At 41.9% G+C, this 17861-nt stretch overlaps 1 protein-coding gene across 1 annotated transcript in view; it reads left to right on the forward strand.

Moving 5' to 3' along the window:
* The first annotated feature begins 9657 nt into the window (after window positions 1-9657).
* The window catches only part of MYLK (myosin light chain kinase), a 280349-nt gene continuing 272145 nt past the window's right edge, over window positions 9658-17861 (forward strand). Inside the window, exon 1 of the mRNA XM_073231525.1 lies at window positions 9658-9826. The gene's annotated coding sequence lies outside the window, so the exon portion shown is untranslated. The remainder of the gene's footprint in view (window positions 9827-17861) is intronic.

A 17861-nucleotide genomic window follows, 5' to 3' on the forward strand; every position in this document is an offset into this window, starting at 1 on the left:
ATTTTCTTAACCTTCAAAACAATTCTATGGAGTGAAACAGGCTTTATTTCTTTTATATCCTATTTTTAACAATTAGAAAATTAAAGCTTAGAAGAATTTAAGTTATTTATCCAAGGTTCATACAACCTTAATGAGAAAGCTTCAATGCACACCAAGAGGCTGACACAGAAGATCTTACCACTATCCTACACTGTCTCCACACAAAGAATTTAAGATAAAAATGTAAAATCCTATTGCCTCTTTTGCAAAACAGGATTATTAATGGGTGATATCTAGCTGATATCATTATGCAGAAAATTGAGTTTATGGAATTTATAAATCAAGGATCTTACATATAAAATACCCTCCAAATTTGCTTTATGCAATAAATAAATTTCACAGTCATGATCTTCATGTGCTCATTGTGACCTTAAATGTGGTCTTTGCTGTGCTGAGTTTTTATAGCACTTCACCCAGTTGTTTCTAAGATAAACCTCTACAGTGTGTTTGTGGGGGATGTGGAGCACATAGGAAAGTTATATGTTATTAGCATAGAAAATGAGGAAGAATGAGAGAATGTGAAGTAAAAGAATTTGATCACTTGAGTTCATATTTTTGTTTAGACTATTGTTGTTGTTCTTTCAAACTATATAAAACAGTGGATTTAAGTGTTCTGCAAAATACAGAAATAGAGAAAAGCAGAGCTGCTCTGGACAAAGAAAAGGTGGGGGTCTGGGGGCCTGACCCCAGACCCCAGACCCCACTGCATCCATCCTGAACTCCTCCTTGTAATCTGGGGGTTCTGTGGCTGAAATCATAGATCTTAAACTCTTTTTTAATATAATGACTATAGGAACCTTAAAATAACATTTTGGATTAGCTTTTATAATTATTATTATGATAAATAACATAATAAAACAGCCTTCTCCTGAAAGATATCTAAGAAATTCTCAATAGAAGTTACTTGGCGGATTGCAGGGTGTGGCTCTGTGGGTATGACAGTTACTCTTCTTCCTTCCTTCTACCTTATTACTGTTTTTTCTTTAGCAATTAAAATGTGTGACTTTTATGGTTAAAAATTAAACATTTTTCTGGAATTTGGAATTGTACATTTATTAATGGCTTTGTTGTGAAATATTTTATCCTAAAGATTAACTTTTTAAATTATATAACAATAATGCATGGGATAATAGGATTTGAAGTACACAGAATCCATTTACAGTAAATATTTACAGGAGCAAATCCACAAGCACCTCTGGAATTCAGTATGTCTATATGTTCATATGTTAATGCCTGTGGTCAAGGCACTGGTCTTTTCCAAATTGTTCTTTCTGCTGTGGATTTTACCTAAGGTATAAGTAGTTCCACAACAGAATTGCTGGGGAATTAAAAAAAAAATCATTCCCTGGGCCCTGCCCCAGACTAATTGAATCAATTTCTGGGGATGGCACCTGGGCATAAGTGTTTTAAAAATGCTCCACAGGTAAGTCTAAAATGCAGTCAGCCTTGAGAACCAGCATGCCTTTTCCCTTAATCCACCAATGTTGATCTAGGTGGATTTAATAAATTCAGAAACTAATGTGTGCTATTTATTATTCAATCCTTACGAGGATTAATAAGCCATGACATCTTCCCTTCTCTTCGTTCCTTTTTCTTCTCCTTTGGGTTTCCTAACAAGGCCCAGCAGTGAAGGGGGCCAGGCCAGAGAAGGGATCCAGTGACAGGAAGTGCAGAGGATGTGCACAGACAGATGGAGGCCAGGGTTTGCAGATTAAACTTCCTAGGAAAGCTGTAAAAATAAACAGGCTTCCCATCCCCACCAAGCAAAGGAATATTTTCTACAACTAGTTTTTTGCTTTGGGGCAATGGGGCTAACTTGTATTATTTTGGAACACCTAAGAGAACAAACAGACAAGTTTCTCTCTGAATAGATTTATTTCATCTTGACAAATCAGATATCATGTGCTAGGTTTTTGTGTTTGGACCATAGTATTTTTCAGATTAAGTGATATATTTCCTAGAACTTTATGGAAACTCTTGTTCTCCAGTCACTAGCCAGAGTTTAGAAGGAATGGTGCAGTTTATCCCTATTAACTCTAAACCTGATCAGCCAGATCTCCCTTTCAGGACAGGACTCCACACCAGGTAGGCATTTTTGAAAGTAGAATAAAATTGGCATAATAGGACAGGATACAAAAATAAAAATCAGTGGTATTTCTATATGCTAGCAATGAGCAATCTGAGAAGGAAATTAAGAAAACAGTTCCTTCCAATAGCATCAAAAAGAATAAAATAATTAGAAATAAATTTAACCAAGGAAGTGAAAGCCCTGTACACTGAAAACTACAAAACATTGTTAAAAGAAATTAAAGATCTAAATAAATAGGAAGACCTCTTGTGTTCATGGATTGGAAGACTTGGTATTGTTAAGATGACAGTACTAGCCAAAGCAATCTACAGATTCAGTGCAACCCCTATCAAGACCCCAGGGTTGGTTTTGCAGAAACAGAAAAATAAAACAACCCTAAAATCCACATGAAATCTCAAGAGACTGTCCCATAGCCAAAACAATCTCAAGGTAACAAAGTTGAAGGTCTCATACTTCATGGTTTTTAAAACTTAATTCAAAGCTCTAGTAATAAAAACAGCAGACCACTGGTAGAAAATAAACTGTCTAGAAATAAACCCTTACTTTTTTGTTGTTACATAAATTAAGCTGTCTATTATTGTCTAGCAATGCTTCAACTGGTGGTGCTTCTACTGGTCTTTCAATTCCTTCAGTCCTCTGATGGCTGACTTTATTGTGACGGCAGAAGTGGTGGTGGTGCACTTCCAGGCACCACCAGCTATTGTTTTCATGCAAGGACCACAGTGCCAGATCCCAACCACTCATCTCTTCATCTTGGTTTTGCCCCAAAAGGAGAAAGTGTTGGCTTATTTTAATTTTTTTCACCATTTCCCTGAGGGAGGCACCATAACAGGTCCCATATTTACCAACAGTCCTGACCTTCTTAGTGTGTTTACGTATGTCACTGCCAATGAGGTGCAAGCTGAGAGAGCAATCCCGTGCATTTTGGAGTTTTGATTTTTGATGAGCTCAATTGATTCTTGGGTGTCAAGGGTGCCAATACCATTCAGTGGGGAAAAGACTGTTTTTAACAAATGGTGCTGAGAAAACTAGATACCTACATGGGAAAGAATGAAGTTGGACCCTTACCCTATACCACATATGAAAATTAATTCAAAATGGATTAAAGACCTAAATGTAAGAGCTAAAATATATAGCCCTTAGAAGAATACATAAGAGAAAATCCTCAGGACATCAATTTGGCAATAATTTAGTATGACACAAATAGCATAGGCAACAAAAGAAAAATAAACTGGATCTCATCAAAATTTAAAACTTTTGAGCATCAAAGGACACAGTCAACAGAGTGAAAAGGCAACCCACAGAACAGGGGAAATATTTGCAAGACATATATCTGACAAAGGGTTAATATCCAGAATATATAAAGAGCCTCTATAAGTCAATGATGAAGCCCCACAATCCCAATTAAAAATTGGGCAAAAGAATTCAAAGACATTTCTTCAAAGAAGATATGCATATAGTCAATAAGCACATGAAAAAATGCTCAACATTATTAGTCATTAGGAAAATGAAAATCAAAACCACAATAGGATATACTTCATACCTGTTAAGATGACTATTATCAAAACAGAAAACAGAAAAACAGAAAAATGAAATGTTTATGAGAGACATCTGGCTTCTGGTCTGGCATGTAAGAAGTATGGCAATCTTCACCCCAACAATAAGTAAAAAGATGAACAAACAAAAATCAGCAGTTCTCCTTAGATCTGTAAGAGAAGTGATCTCACAGGGCAAACTGCTGCTTCCAGTATTGGAGAGGCAGACAAGTAGATATAGAGAATCACAACTTACTGGAACAGAAACCCACAAGCAGATACCTCTACAGGAACCAGTGCCAGGGCAGGAAAGAGCTGAACTGTAATTGACAAATTGATGGCTGCTCAGTGTGGACAAGTCTAAGAGTTAAAAACTTCAGGCAGCCCAAACATGGGAGTGGGGCACTCTTTTGTGAGGTTTATCTCCTGTAGCTCACCTTGGTTCTCACAGTGAATATCAGAGAAAAGAATAAGAGCAACAAGTAGAAAACACTAACAAATGTGGTAGCTATTAATGCAACTATACCAACAATCACTTTGAACATCAATGGCCTAAATGCACCAAATTAAAAGACAGAGATTGTCAGACTAGATAAAAAATCAAGACCCAGCTATATGTTGTCTATTAGAAACCCACTTTAACTATAAAGACACATAAATTCAAAGCAAATGGTTGGAGAAAGCTGTACTATGCTAACAATAATTTTAAAAAAGCAGACACAGTTTTCCTAATATTACACAGAGTAGACTTCTGAGCAAAGAATGTTATCAAGAATAAAGAGGGGCAGGGGACTCTATTGTCCCCTCCTGGCATAAGCCAGGAGCTCTGTCCTCTTGCTTTACCTCTAAATAAAAATCTCTGCCTTGCTCTTCCCTAAATACATACATACATACATACATACATACATACATACATACATACATAAATACATACATACATAAATAAAGAGGGGCATTACATAATGATGAAGGGGTCAGTTCTCCAAGCAGACATAACAATCCTTTACATGTACATGCCTGACAACAGAGCAACAAAATACATGAGGCAAAAAACTGATAGAACTGCAAGGAGAAACCAGCGAATCTGATACTATTGTAGGAGACTTTATCACCTCTCTATCAGAAAGGGGCAAATCAGCAGACCAAAAATCAATAAGGATATAGCTGAATTCAACAATATGATCCATCTGGATATAATTGACATCTATAGAGTACTTTATCTCACAGCAGCAGAGTATGCATTCTTCTCAAGCTCACACGGAACATTCACCAAGACAGACCACATTATGGACTGTAAAACACACCCTAACAAATTTAAAAGAATAGAAACCATACAATGTCCATTCTTACATCACTATGGTTAAACTAGAAGCCAGTAACAGAAAGACAGCTGGAAAAACTCTAAAATACTTGGAGATTAAACCAATACTCCTATATAACAAAGGAGAAATCTCAGAAACATTTGTGAGGAAGTAAGGAAATTGGAACCTTTGTGAATTTCTGGTGAGAATGTAAAATGATGTAGACACTATGGGAACAGTTCGGTGGTTCCTCAAAAAGTTATTAACATGACCCACCAATTCCACTCTTCAGTATATACCCAGTAGGGTTGACAATGGACTCAAACCAATATTCATGATGACACTATTCACAATAGCTAAAAGGCCTAGTCAACCCAAGTGTCCGTCAATGAATGAGTGGATAGACAAAGTGTGATATATACCTAAAATAGTAAAAGGAATGAAGTGTTGATACACAATACAGTATGGATGACCCTTAAAAACATTATGCTAAATGAAATGACCATACAGAAAAGGACAAATACCGTATAATTCCACTTATATGAAGTAACTAGAATAGACAAATTGAAGACAGAAAGTAGAATGGAGGCTACCAAGGATTAGAGGGAGGAAGACAGAGGGGAGTTGTTGCTTAATATACATGTGCAGTTTCTGGGATGATGAAAAAAGGTCTGGAGATAGATAATGGCAATGCTTATACAATATTGTGAATATACTGAATGCCTCTAAAGTGTACACTTTTAAAAATGGTTAGAATGGAAAAATTATATGTTATGTAGGTTTTGGCACATTAAAAAAAAGTGGAACATTGACATGATAGGGAAAATAGAGTTTAAGGAAAAAGAAGAGCCAGATAAGTATTAGTGAGAGGAACAAAGCCAGGAAATTCTGCTACTAAAATTTTTTTAGCACTGTACAGAAGCAACAAAGTGGGGAGCTGTGTGAAGTTAGAAAAGTATCTGGATCAAACCTCCCCCTAAAATTTCAGGAAAACAATATTCATGTCAAAATAAGAACAGAAAAGTGTCAAGTTCAACACTCATGCAAAGTTACTTTTCAAAGGGGGATCAAAGGCTGAATAATGCCCCTACAATGAGAACCTGCCAGAAAGATGCTCAAAAAGCAGATCAAAGCTATAGTGTCCTAAACGAGCTAAAACACACCAAGAAAGTGATATAGGGACAATGTACATCCAAATTAGAGAAACTCAGAATTGAGTTTCAAACTCAAAGAATTAGAATTTCGAAAATTCATTTGAAAAATGAAGATGAAACACAAGAGCAAATAAATACAATGTCTTAAAAGAAAGAGAAGGTAAAAAGGAGGGAAAGTTTTAAAATCAATAGGAAATGAAGAAAGAAAAGGATTTGAGGGAAAGTGACAAATACTGAAGCTAGACCACTTACAGGTAAGTTCCCCAGGGAAACAATCCAATGTAAGGGAACAGAATAAATATTAAAAATTGTAATTGAGAAAAGCTTTCCCCAAATTACATTTTATATATATTTGAGGGTGCTACATTTTGAAAAAATACACTGTTTTCCTGGGAAATATCAAACCAGAAAGACCAACAGACATATTCTAGTAAAATTACTGGACTTTAAAAAAAAGAGAGTTCTTTGGATATCTATTAAAAAAGAACATATAACTTACAAGGGAAGAAAAGTAGACTGTATCAGACTTTTTGACAGCAATACTTTATGCCGTAAGTAATAAAACATATTTCAGATTTTCAAGAAAAGAAAATGCAAGTCAAGGATTTTTATCCAGCAAAATTGACCTTCAAGTATAAATGGCATAGGCAAACGGTGATCAGTATGAGAGAACTCAAGAAATACTATTTCCATAAGCCTTTCCTAGGGAATCTACTAAAGGACAAACTTACAGACACTCAACATGACTAGATTAGAGAGACATAAGGAGCTATTGTGAGCATTAAATATATTTTTACCTGTAGAACTAATATCAAATGAGGGTGAAATGAGAAATGTTATAGTATGTAATGGTTATAGAGGCTGATATTTAGAAAGAGTATAACTATAAAACATAATATATGCAAAAAATGAACTGTTCCCAAATATCATAATTGGTGGTGGTGGTTGTATTAATATTGTTCATTTGAGGTTATTGTATGTTTAATGTAAAATAAAGCAAATTAGTAAATTGGGATATTCTAACTTTATCATCCCCTATATCTTTGAGAACCAGAATTGTCCATGTGGAAGAAAGCAGATTCTGATGTAATATAGTAGAGGTTAAGTAAATCCCTCTAGTTATTAAATTTAATTAGAAATATTAATATGAATTCATGAAGTATTTTATCCTAGTTCTGTCTATTGAAAAGGCCTGGAAACAGCAACCTTAATAATAAACACCCCTAGTGCCTAGGCTGTCATCTTGAAATGTCAAGAAAAGAAACTAGAGCTTCTTAGAGAAATGGATGATTCCAGATCTGGGGCAGCAAATGTACAAAAAGAGCCTGGAATGTCTTGTCTTATCAGGTAGCAAGGAAGCTAGTAGCCAAAGATGGGACCATTTGAACTTTAATAAGGATTAAAATTAGAATAGATTGAAACCCATCAAATGTCTTATCCATTAATTTGTAGTGATATTAAGAAAGAAACCTAATAAGTCACTTTCTGAGGATGACAGAGGACCAATTCATTATCTTGAAAAACAGATAAATGAAAAGAAAGAAGCAAGTATTTATCCAGACTTTCCTATATGAACTTTCCTTTATATACCTATCTCATGGCAACTAAATACTGGATAAGAGTCAGTGTCTCCTTATGAACTTAGCTAATAAATAAAAACAAAATGGTAGATTTAAAATATTTTGCAACCCTCAATGAATTCATAAATCTAGGAATAGCATTATCAGGTGCAAGAGCAAAAGCAGACATCACATGGCTCTTGATGAAAGAGCATACCATCACCTAAAGTCTTGCAAAAGGGATCAAAACTCAGTCTGATGAAGCCTCTGGATCAACTGCCAATTTGCAGGAAATGCAAAGGACAGAGGAATATACTCAATTGCCCTATAAAAGTTGCAGTTCTCAGAATGTGGGAACTCTACAGGTCAAAAGGCCTAAAATCTTCCACAGATAATTATAGCAAAAGACTTAAAAGGCACGCCAACTTAAAAAAAATGGGCAAAATGCATTTGGGAGATAATACTGTAAAGAAACTAGCAAAAGTGATTATATAAAAACCAGACTGGTGACTACTTTACTTTTGGGAAGAGGGAGAAAGGGGCCTGTGATTGGGATAGGGCACATAGACTTCTGGGGTGGCTGGCAGAGTTCTGTTTCACCTGGGTGATGACTGCAAGGATGTCTCACAATTCAAGCGAAGAGATCAAGAAACTACAAAATATTTCATATCAGGTGCAAACTAAATATCAGGCAAGACACACACAAAAAAAAAGAAAAAAAAAGAATTTCAAGAGATTCTAATGAGAGATTTTTCACACATACAACAAAGAAAAGATGTCAGAGAAATCCTGCAGCTAAAGTTTCAGAGCTGGAAGTTGCCTGAAAAAAATTCCCATGGAGACTTCATTTTACAGATTAGAAAACTGAGGCCGAGACAGTGTCTCATGCAAGCTCTACAAAGCTCGCACCAGAACCAGGTTTAACACCCAGGTCTCCCAATCTGGGGCTTTTCCCACCACACAGACTTCGCTATCTTTACATCTTAATTCTTTCTCTCCTCCCTTCCCTCCCGTCCCCCTAGCCCTTTCCCTTCCTTCCTCCCTCCCTCCTGCTTCCCTCTCCTCCTCTTCGTCTCTCCCTCTTACTCTCCCCTCGCCTCCCTCTACCTCTGTCTTCCTTTTGTTTCTTTATTGCTTTCTGCTCTCCCTCCCTCCCTCCCTTCCCTCTTGCCTCTCCTCGATCTGGCTGACTGTGGGTTAAGTAGATCATACTTGAACGTTTGGTGTTAATAGTAACTGTATCCTAAGTGCTTTACCTGCCTATATTTCTATGAGACACTTAGATAATCCCCATTTTATAAATTAAAACAAAAACAACAAACGAGTAATAGGGTAAGTAACTTGCCCCAAATTTTGCAGCTAGAAAGTAAGGGGTAGTACTTATCAATCCAAGACTCGTATTTTTAAGGACTGTGTTATCCTGCCTATGCAAGTTTGTATTTATGCATTTATTGAACGAAATTGCACGTAACTTGTTCTAATTTTGCAAGTGAACGAATTAAGTTTTTCATGACTGTTCAAAAAACAAAATTGTATCCGTTGAGGAATCTACTCAATTCGTTCGTTTTGATCGCCACATCAAAGGAAATTTTAAAAGTTCACCCTGCGTTTTTCCAGTGTGTGGTCTTCTTTTGTCCTGCACCGAGCGCTCTTCCAGGCGACAGTACAAAATAAGCCGAGAAAACACCAGGACCGCCACCAGTCCCGTGCACCAGGAGGAGACGGGGCGGTGTCGGGGGAAGGCCAGGCGACCCGCCCCGGCCGGTGGGTTCCGCTCGCGGTCCTCTGCTCCCGACTCCAGGCAGAGCGAGGGTGGGCGTGGCGGGAACCGCGGTCCATTCCCTGAGCGCTATGCAAATGTAATGCAAATCAGCGCGTGTGAGCCCGTGTCGGCAGTCCGCGGCCAGACCTGAGCGCCGGCGGCCGCTCGCTAGCACCCGCCTGTTGGCTCCTGGTTCTCCCATTTGCTCGCGCTCTCGCTGGGCCGCTCGCCCCTGTCCCGCCCCGCCCGGGACGTGCCTGGCGGGCTCGCCGTGCCGCGCGGTCGCAGCCAGCGGCGGAGAGAGCGCGAAGCCCGGGCTGCGCGCCTGCGGCCGGGGCGCCCCTCCGAGCGCAGTGCCTCGGTTCCCGGGCCGCCTTCACTGCGCGGGTGAGTGAGCCCGCCCCCCGCTTTTGTCCCCGCCGGCCCCCGGGAGTCACGCTCCGAAGGGGGTTCGGGGGTCGGAACCCTCCCTGGAAGCACGCCCTTGCCGCTTGTGTTGGAGAGGGACTCCTACGTGCGGCACGGAGTTGGGAGGGGGGCGTAAGGGGACGTCCCCTGCGACTCTAGGCAGCCGGGCTTTCTTTTAGGTAAGTGAGGTATTTGGGACAGGGATGCTGTTGTCTCTGCAGGCGTCCTTCGAAGGGGATGCCTTTGATCTGAAGGGTGCTAATCTCCACTAGCCCCCTTGGAAATAGGTCGGCTCCTCCTAGCTCACCAGGCCCTTGCAGGTGGACTCGGGGTGCCACGTGAAGGTCCTCTCAGCCCAAATGTGAGTCTGGGAAGGTGGGGCAGGGTAGTTGGCCAGGGCGTCCCAGGCAAAACTGGGGCGTCAGGTGTTGCACTTTTGTTCTTACCCCCAGCTCCTTAAGTTCTCCTGCTCCTCGTCCTTCGCTTGAACCCGGGCTCTGTGGTTGCGGGAGCCTTGGTAGCAGATCATTGAGGCTGGAAACTTTTGATAAACTTCATCCTGGGAGGTGTTAGTTGTCAATGGTAGAACTCCTTCCTGGAACTTGGGTCTAGTAAAACCCTTCAAGACCCAAATGGCTGAATTTTTAGGAGTGGTATTACAGATGCAAAGATGGGCTGATTGGGGAGCTTTTCTAGGATTTTTTTTTTGTTAAGGGATGCACCCTCTATACCCAAGGAAGAAATACGCAGATCCTTTGGGGCCTCGAAGGAGTAAAATAGCTATTGCAGTTCCTGGAGTTGGGTGGGTGTCCAGGCACATCTGGGCGGTGGGCGTGGTGACAGGTCTCAGACCACTGGTTTTCACCATCGCTCCTCCCCCCAAGTGCAGAGTACATGCAGAGTCCCTACTGCACTCCTCCCCTGCCCCCAGCCTTTGGGTGCCTGTCCTAGAGCTGCATCTACGTTCCAGGAGGGGCTGTAGGTTCTCCCCTGCTTTAGTGGAACCCTTTTTGTCAAAGTGTACAAGGCATTAGTAAATTATTTCCAAATGGGAAGCTTTTGAGGACCATTTCGGGAAACCCTCACACTTTAAAGCATCAGGTATCCACAATGCAGGTCTCTGAGGGAAGTGAGGTGATTCCGGTAACCTTATCGGGTTCCTAAAAGGCAAGTTAGGTTCTAGTAAGATAGTTTTTGTTTGCTTTACTTTCTTTCCCTCTTGGCTATGTTTTCTTTTCTCTTAAATGTTTGACCTCCTTCCTTTCTCTTCTTTGAGCCTGTTTTAGGCTCTTTCCTTGCTATGCACACTGAGGGGGCCTGTGCAAGGATATGCTGCTGGCAGCACAGTGTTCTAGGTCAGCTTGAAATGCTCCCTTCTGGTGCCCAGAGTGAGGTTCCCCCTTTGTCTCCCACCCTCTTTGGGCCAAAACAGGCAAGAATCTGGGCAGAGAGTGGCGGGTCAATGGGTGTTGTTGAATATGGGTGCTCTGGGGACTTGCACAAGAGCCTTTTCACCAGGCTATGCATGCCTGGCCCTCATTCACTGACGAAACAAAAGGATGCTGGTCCTCACACACCAGTAGGCATGAGCTTGGAGAACCATCCCACCGTGGTGAAGGATTTTTGCTGGCCCATCCTCCCCTGTTTGGTTTCTTTTGTGCTGTACCTGGCTGGCGGAGGAGAGGGGTAACTGGAGCCTTGGAGTAGTTTTTCTTTGTATAAGGTTTGCTGACCTCCTCATCAACAGGCAGTTTCTCCTGGGGCTGGATCTCAGGTGGAACATGTACAGAGCCAGCTAAGCCCTTGGGAAGTTTCTGGTCTAATATAACTAGTAAACTTAGGTGAACCCACCTGCTGTGTGGAGCTTAATAGACAAACAGATACCAACACTCCAGGTCAGGACCCCTGGGCCAGCAGTTGCAGGGGAGTCTGCTGGGATGGCTTGTTAGAGAAGGAGGCTGGCCCCAGATGGTGCAGAAGGAAGAGGGGCCCTTGCAGTGGCAAAAGTGGGGAAAAGGTCTTGATCCTAGCTGGGAGGTCTTCACCAACCTCAGAGGAATAGATTGTGAATGCTCTGGGGTCAGTATACACTCAGTTTAAAAGAATGACCTCTTGCTTTTCTCCCCATAATATGAGTCTAAAGTCTGTGAAATGTAACTTAGTTGGTTTATTGGCTCCTTACCTTTTAGGAAATCAAGAGGTGGTAATTTGAGAATGCAGCCCAGCTTGGGCCAGGGGTCCAGAGACCTCATGAACATGTGGAGTCTTACTTAGTATCTTTCTGAGAACAACACTCAGTATTCTGGAAGTATACACCAAGGAGGCCACTTGGAAGCCTAACCACCCTTCCCCCATTTCAAACCATCACATGTAGGTTAGGAAATTGTTCATTCTTAAAAGCTTCCTGTCCTACCCTCTCTGTAAATGTAGTGAAATTTGGAAAATAAGCCTTAGAAATCTGTTACCTTTCCCTATAGAAGACATTGTCCTCTCCCAATTTGACTATTGTGTCATTTTCCTCTGACAGATAGAGGGTATACCCAGGGGACCTTGTTTGCATGGAAAACGTATGAGTGGACACTTGGGTGGCATTTGGACTCAGAATAAAGGAACCATCCAGCAGTAATCCAGAATGAGGACATCAAAAATGTCACTGGGATAGGCTCCCATTATATGTGACTTCTGGCCTCCGGCCTTAGGAGCATGCTGGGCTGTGGTCCGCTGTGCAAGCCACTCACCTCTCCCACCTGTGCCATTCCACAGGTGAATTCTCTGAGTTTTGGCTTCATACTCTTCTGTTTGGTTGAAGCGTATGGGCTGAGCAAATGCAGTTCTTCTTATGCCCTCAAGGTGGGCCGACCTCAGTGTTTGTCACTACAGTACAGCAAGTGTATCCCTCCTCCTTCTTCAGAGGCACCTGGTGGCGAGGGTTGCAGCCCTTGCAAATGGACAGTGACAGCCTGCCCAGTGGGGTGGGGGCAGGAAGAGGGCCAGTAAGAATGGCTTCCTGCTAGTAGCCAGGGGGAATAACACTGATTTCCAGATGCTCACGCCCTTATTTTCATTGTCTTCCTGCTCAATTCCCTCAGTGTCTGAGGGTGAATGTTCCCAGTGGGTACCCCACTAGAGAGCTGTGCCAGTTTTTATGTAGATCAAGCTTCTCAAATTTCCCAGCATTGCACCCACCCCCCTCTGTTGAAGCTTCTGTTCCCTTTCTCCCCTCCCCTCTTCTCTTGGGTCCTGAGTGCAGAGCCCTCTGGAGACAAAAGAAAAGGGATGAGGAGAGATTTCCTTTTCTTTCACATCTGCTTGATTCCCCACCGCCTGGCTCTGGGCCCCCAATCTAATGCTAATTTGTTAATCCAGGGCCTTTCAAGTTATTTCTCACAATCTTTTAGGAACCAAACACCTACAGTTCTGAGCTGTCATAGTTGAGGATGCTGTTTATCTTCTTTGTTTCCAGGCAGAGTAGCCCCCCTTCAGATTTCTGGCTGGTGGAAGTGGCAAGAGGGTAGAGGGTGATCTGTGTGTTACTCTTGGGTTCAGAGCCATTCTGTTCACCTACTGGCTGGATGTTCTTTGGCATGGTATTTAACCCCTAAGAGTGGCTTCAGTTTCTTCATCTGACAATGAGAGTGGTTATAAAAATTAAATGCATATGTAAATGTAAAGAGGCACAGAAGGAATAGCTAATCCTATACATATTGGATAGTGTTTTCTATGTCTGTGGAATAACTATATATATCAGCCAACAAACATTGATTACAGACCTGCCCCCATCTAGCCCTGTGGAGGATTATGAAACAAAGGTACTATTCCTAAGAGACTCTGGGGATGTATAGGGAAACAACTAACACACATGAAGTAGTTAGAAAACAAGGACAAGTTCCATGGTACTGACTCAATTAGGGAAACTAAGAGTGGCAAGAAAAATTCAGGCTTGGAGTGGTCAGGAAAGGCCTCGAAGTGGAGGAAGGAGGGTGGGCATGAGCAGGACCCTGGAGGGAGGGTGGACTCTAGCAGGAGAGAGGAACATGGAAACACTTGGCTTCAATGTCCAGAAACTCCAGCTCTTGCTTTGTTAGAAACTGGTGAAAACACGTTGGACCCTGTGGTGAGCTGTCAGCCCGCTTGTCCTGAGATTTATTTCAGGGGTGGTTTTCATTCTGGGCTTGTCTTTTCTTTACTGCCCAGAATATTTCTGAAACAATTTTTAAAAAAATTTTTATGCTGAATAAAAAATAATGAGAAGCAAATCTACAGAGTGAAAGCACAGTCCCGTGGAAGACTTCTGGATTCCTGGGGTTGTTGGGCAGCTGTGTCTGGGGAGGTCTCTCCTTGTGCTCTAGGCGAAACCTCAGCCTGGACAAGAGAGGGTTCTTGGCTCTAATCTAGAAACAATTCTTTAACAGGTTGGACTGGTGTAGGTAAGGAAGGAATTCATTAAAGCGAGAGTAGCAGCAAATGGCAGCAGCCATGAAGGCAGCAGAGAGCAAGGAAGAACAGAGGGAGGAAATGGAAGTTCATTGAACTCCTGATTCACATAGGGCAGATCCCTTGCCAACCCCTGAAGCCAGAGTCACCTGGTGTCCAGTGTCCACTTGAATCTGCATGACATGGGGACTAAGCCCCTCCCGCCTCAGGATTTTGGGGAGCCACAGAGCACTGGGTAGAGTGGGATTATGTTCTGAGAACTTCCGAAGCAAAGAAAGGAGCTTTTCATACAGGCTACTGAAAAGCATGATTGAACATCTACAGTCCTGTCTAGGTCACCCAGGTGATGGGAACTTGTGAGCCCAAATCAGAGCTCTTAGTAGTTCCTCCCTACTTCTGAAATAGAAGAGAGTGAAGACTAGTGCTTAAGTATAGAAAATTGAGTGAAATAGTGAAGTAACAAAGATGCTTACCACTGGAAGAGCACAGAGACAAAATGCAGTAAGTTGGATAGTGAGAAGTCTTTTAGGTAAGGCAAAGTACACACTCAAAGAAAGGGAAGTTCAGGCAACCTCAAAGAGGAGGCATGCTTAAGGGCACAGGATTCTGACTTTAAAGGCTTTCAAGAATGGGACAAAGGGCAGGGTGGTGGGGGGCAGCGTAGTCTTGACACATGGTCTTATGATGTCCATCTCTCATTAGAGACATGGCATTATCCATAGTCAGTCCTCTAGATATTCTGTCAGATAAATGTAAGGAATTTCTTAATCCTGCTCTTCTCCAAGATAGTGGTTACCCTCAAGCAGTGGGGGCCTATCATTTAGTACTACTTGCCCTGCCTTAAGATAGGGTAGGTTATTGGCTGATTACCATAAACTATGTTAGGAATTTTACCTTCTAACTCCCTGGTTTTTAAAATGGAATCTTAGTATTAAGATGGAGTCTCTTCTGTTATTACACTATTTGTATCTTGGCATTTTTCATCATAGGCAGGAAAAATTAACCATGGTGCTTGTCCCACGTCCCTGCTCTACCTCACTGGGGCTTTATCCAACTCCCCCTCCCCACACCAGATTCGTTTATTGTAGCCCATTTCCTGGTTCTGGAATGGCACGCAGTGGGTGGGATGAGACCAGACCACCTGATGCTTGCATTATACTGAGGTGGAAAACCTGGTCTAAGGGGCCAAGTGATCGGGTGGCAGAACAGAAACAGCCAGTCTTATCACCCCACTCTGATGGAACACCCCACTCTGACCTTCTCCAGAGGAATGGTTGCAGATTGGTTCCATCGTCTGCTCTACCTGGGGCTCCAGAGTCTTAAAGACTGTCCTCTTTAGCCTGAGAGTGCCCTGGGGAGCAGGGATAAGTATTTCTTCCTTTATCTGGCCTGTGATCACTGTCATCTGTCTGCTGCCAGGGCCCTTGGGTATCCTTTGTTTGCCCACACAAATTCTACCCACCTTAAAGTCCTGGCCCCCACTCTACCTAATATCCAGACTCGATACCTATGGCTGACACTGTGTTCTGGGTCTGCCTTGACTCTGGGATGCACCATCCTTCACAGGAATTCCCTTCCTTGTGAACAGTTCAAGACTCTGGCCATCTCCAACTGACCCCGGCGGGAGGCTATTCTCATTTCCTTTAGCTAGCTTTGGTGGTGTCTTCTGAGGCTGGGTGGAAAACCAGGAAGAGGCCAGGGTTTAGAGTCAATGACTGTCCAGGTCTCTGCATGTGCTTCTGTAAATGGAGCCTCTCTTCTCTGCAGAGGCTGAGGAGGCTGTGGGCAGAAGAGCAAGTGCTCGGTAATTTTTACTGTGGTGAGGTTGTAAGCCCTGGTGTCCCACTAGATGAAGTTCCTGAAAGGAAAGGTCATGGTTCACCTTCGCGTCCTTACTCTTAGCTCAGTAAGTGTACACCTAGTACCTGACATAGCACAAGTGATTGAACATCTCGGTTGAAGGACTGGCTAGTAGGCGAGTAGAAGTGCTCTACAGGGTTCTAAGGGATTTCCCATGTGCTGCTCCATGAGAAGGCACTTTGCACTAATCTGCCTAACTTCTCCAATTATGTCTTCTTTGTGGTTAGGTATAATCAATCTAATTTTTCTCCTGAACTTTATGCATTTTCCAGCTGAGTACTAAGCCTATTCATAGAATGTGCCTAAATTGGACTATTCCTACCTTTCTCCATTTTCCAGGTTAAGTTCCTATTTAATATTTCCTTTTGCTTTTTCTTTTGGTATCATTAAGCATCATGAGCAACATTGTGGTTACTAGACTCCCCCCATTAACAAGTCCCCACCACATACTCCATTACAGTCACTGTCCATCAGCGTAGTAAGATGCCATAGAATCACTACTTGTCTTCTCTGTGCTATACTGCCTTCCCCGTGCACCCCTACATTATGTGTGCTAATCATAATGCCCCTTTTCCCCCCTTATCCCTCCCTTCCCACACATTCTCCCCAGTCCCTTTCCCTTTGGTAACTGTTGGTCCATTCTTGGGTTCTGTGAGTCTGCTGCTGTTTTGTTCCTTCAGTTTTTGCTTTGTTCTTATACTCCACAGATTACTGAAATCATTTGATACTTGTCTTTCTCTGCCTGGCTTATTTCACTGAGCATAATACCCTGTAGCTCCATCCATGTTGTTGCAAATGGTAGGATCTGTTTTCTTCTTACAGTTGAATAATATTCCATTGTGTATAGGTACCACATCTTCTTTATCCATTCATCTACTGATGGGTACTTAGGTTGCTTCCATTTCTTGGCTACTGTAAATAGTGCTGTGGTAAACATAGGGGTGCATATGTCTTTTTGAAACTGGGTTCCTGGATTCTTAGGGTAAATTCCTAGGAGTAGAATTCCTGGGTCAAATGGTATTTCTATTTTGAGTTTTTTGAGGAACCTCCATACTGCTTTCCACAATGGTTGAACTAATTTACATTCCCAGCAACAGTGTAGAAGGGTTCCCCTTTTTCCACATCCTCACCAACATTTGTTGTTGTTTGTCTTTTGGATGGTGGCAATCCTTACTGGTGTGAGGTGATATCTCATTGTGGTTTTAATTTGCATTTCTCTGATGACTAGTGATGTGGAGCATCTTTTCATGTGCCTGTTGGCCATCTGAATTTCTTCTTTGGAGAAGTATCTGTTCAGCTCCTCTTCCCATTTTTTAATTGGCTTATTTGCTTTTTCTTTGTTGAGGTGCGTGAGCTCTTTATATATTATGGCTGTCAACCCCTTATTGGATATTATGTCATTTATGAATATATTCTCCCATACTGTAGGATGTCTTTTTGTTCTATTGGTGGTGTCCTTTGCTGTACAGAAGCTTTTCAGCTTGATATAGTTCCACTTGTTCATTTTTGCTTTTCTTTCCCTTGCCTGGGAAGATATGTTCATGAAGAAGTTGCTCATGTTTATGTCCAAGAGATTTTTGCCTATGTTTTTTCTAAGAGTTTTATGGTTTCATGACTTACATTCAGGTCTTTGATCCATTTTGAATTTACTTCTGTGTATGGGGTTAGACAATGATCCAGTTTCATTCTCTTGCATGTAGCTGTCCAGTTTTGCCAATAC

This window comes from Manis javanica, chromosome 3, assembly GCF_040802235.1.
Source record: "Manis javanica isolate MJ-LG chromosome 3, MJ_LKY, whole genome shotgun sequence".
NCBI classification, from domain to species: Eukaryota; Metazoa; Chordata; class Mammalia; order Pholidota; family Manidae; genus Manis; species Manis javanica.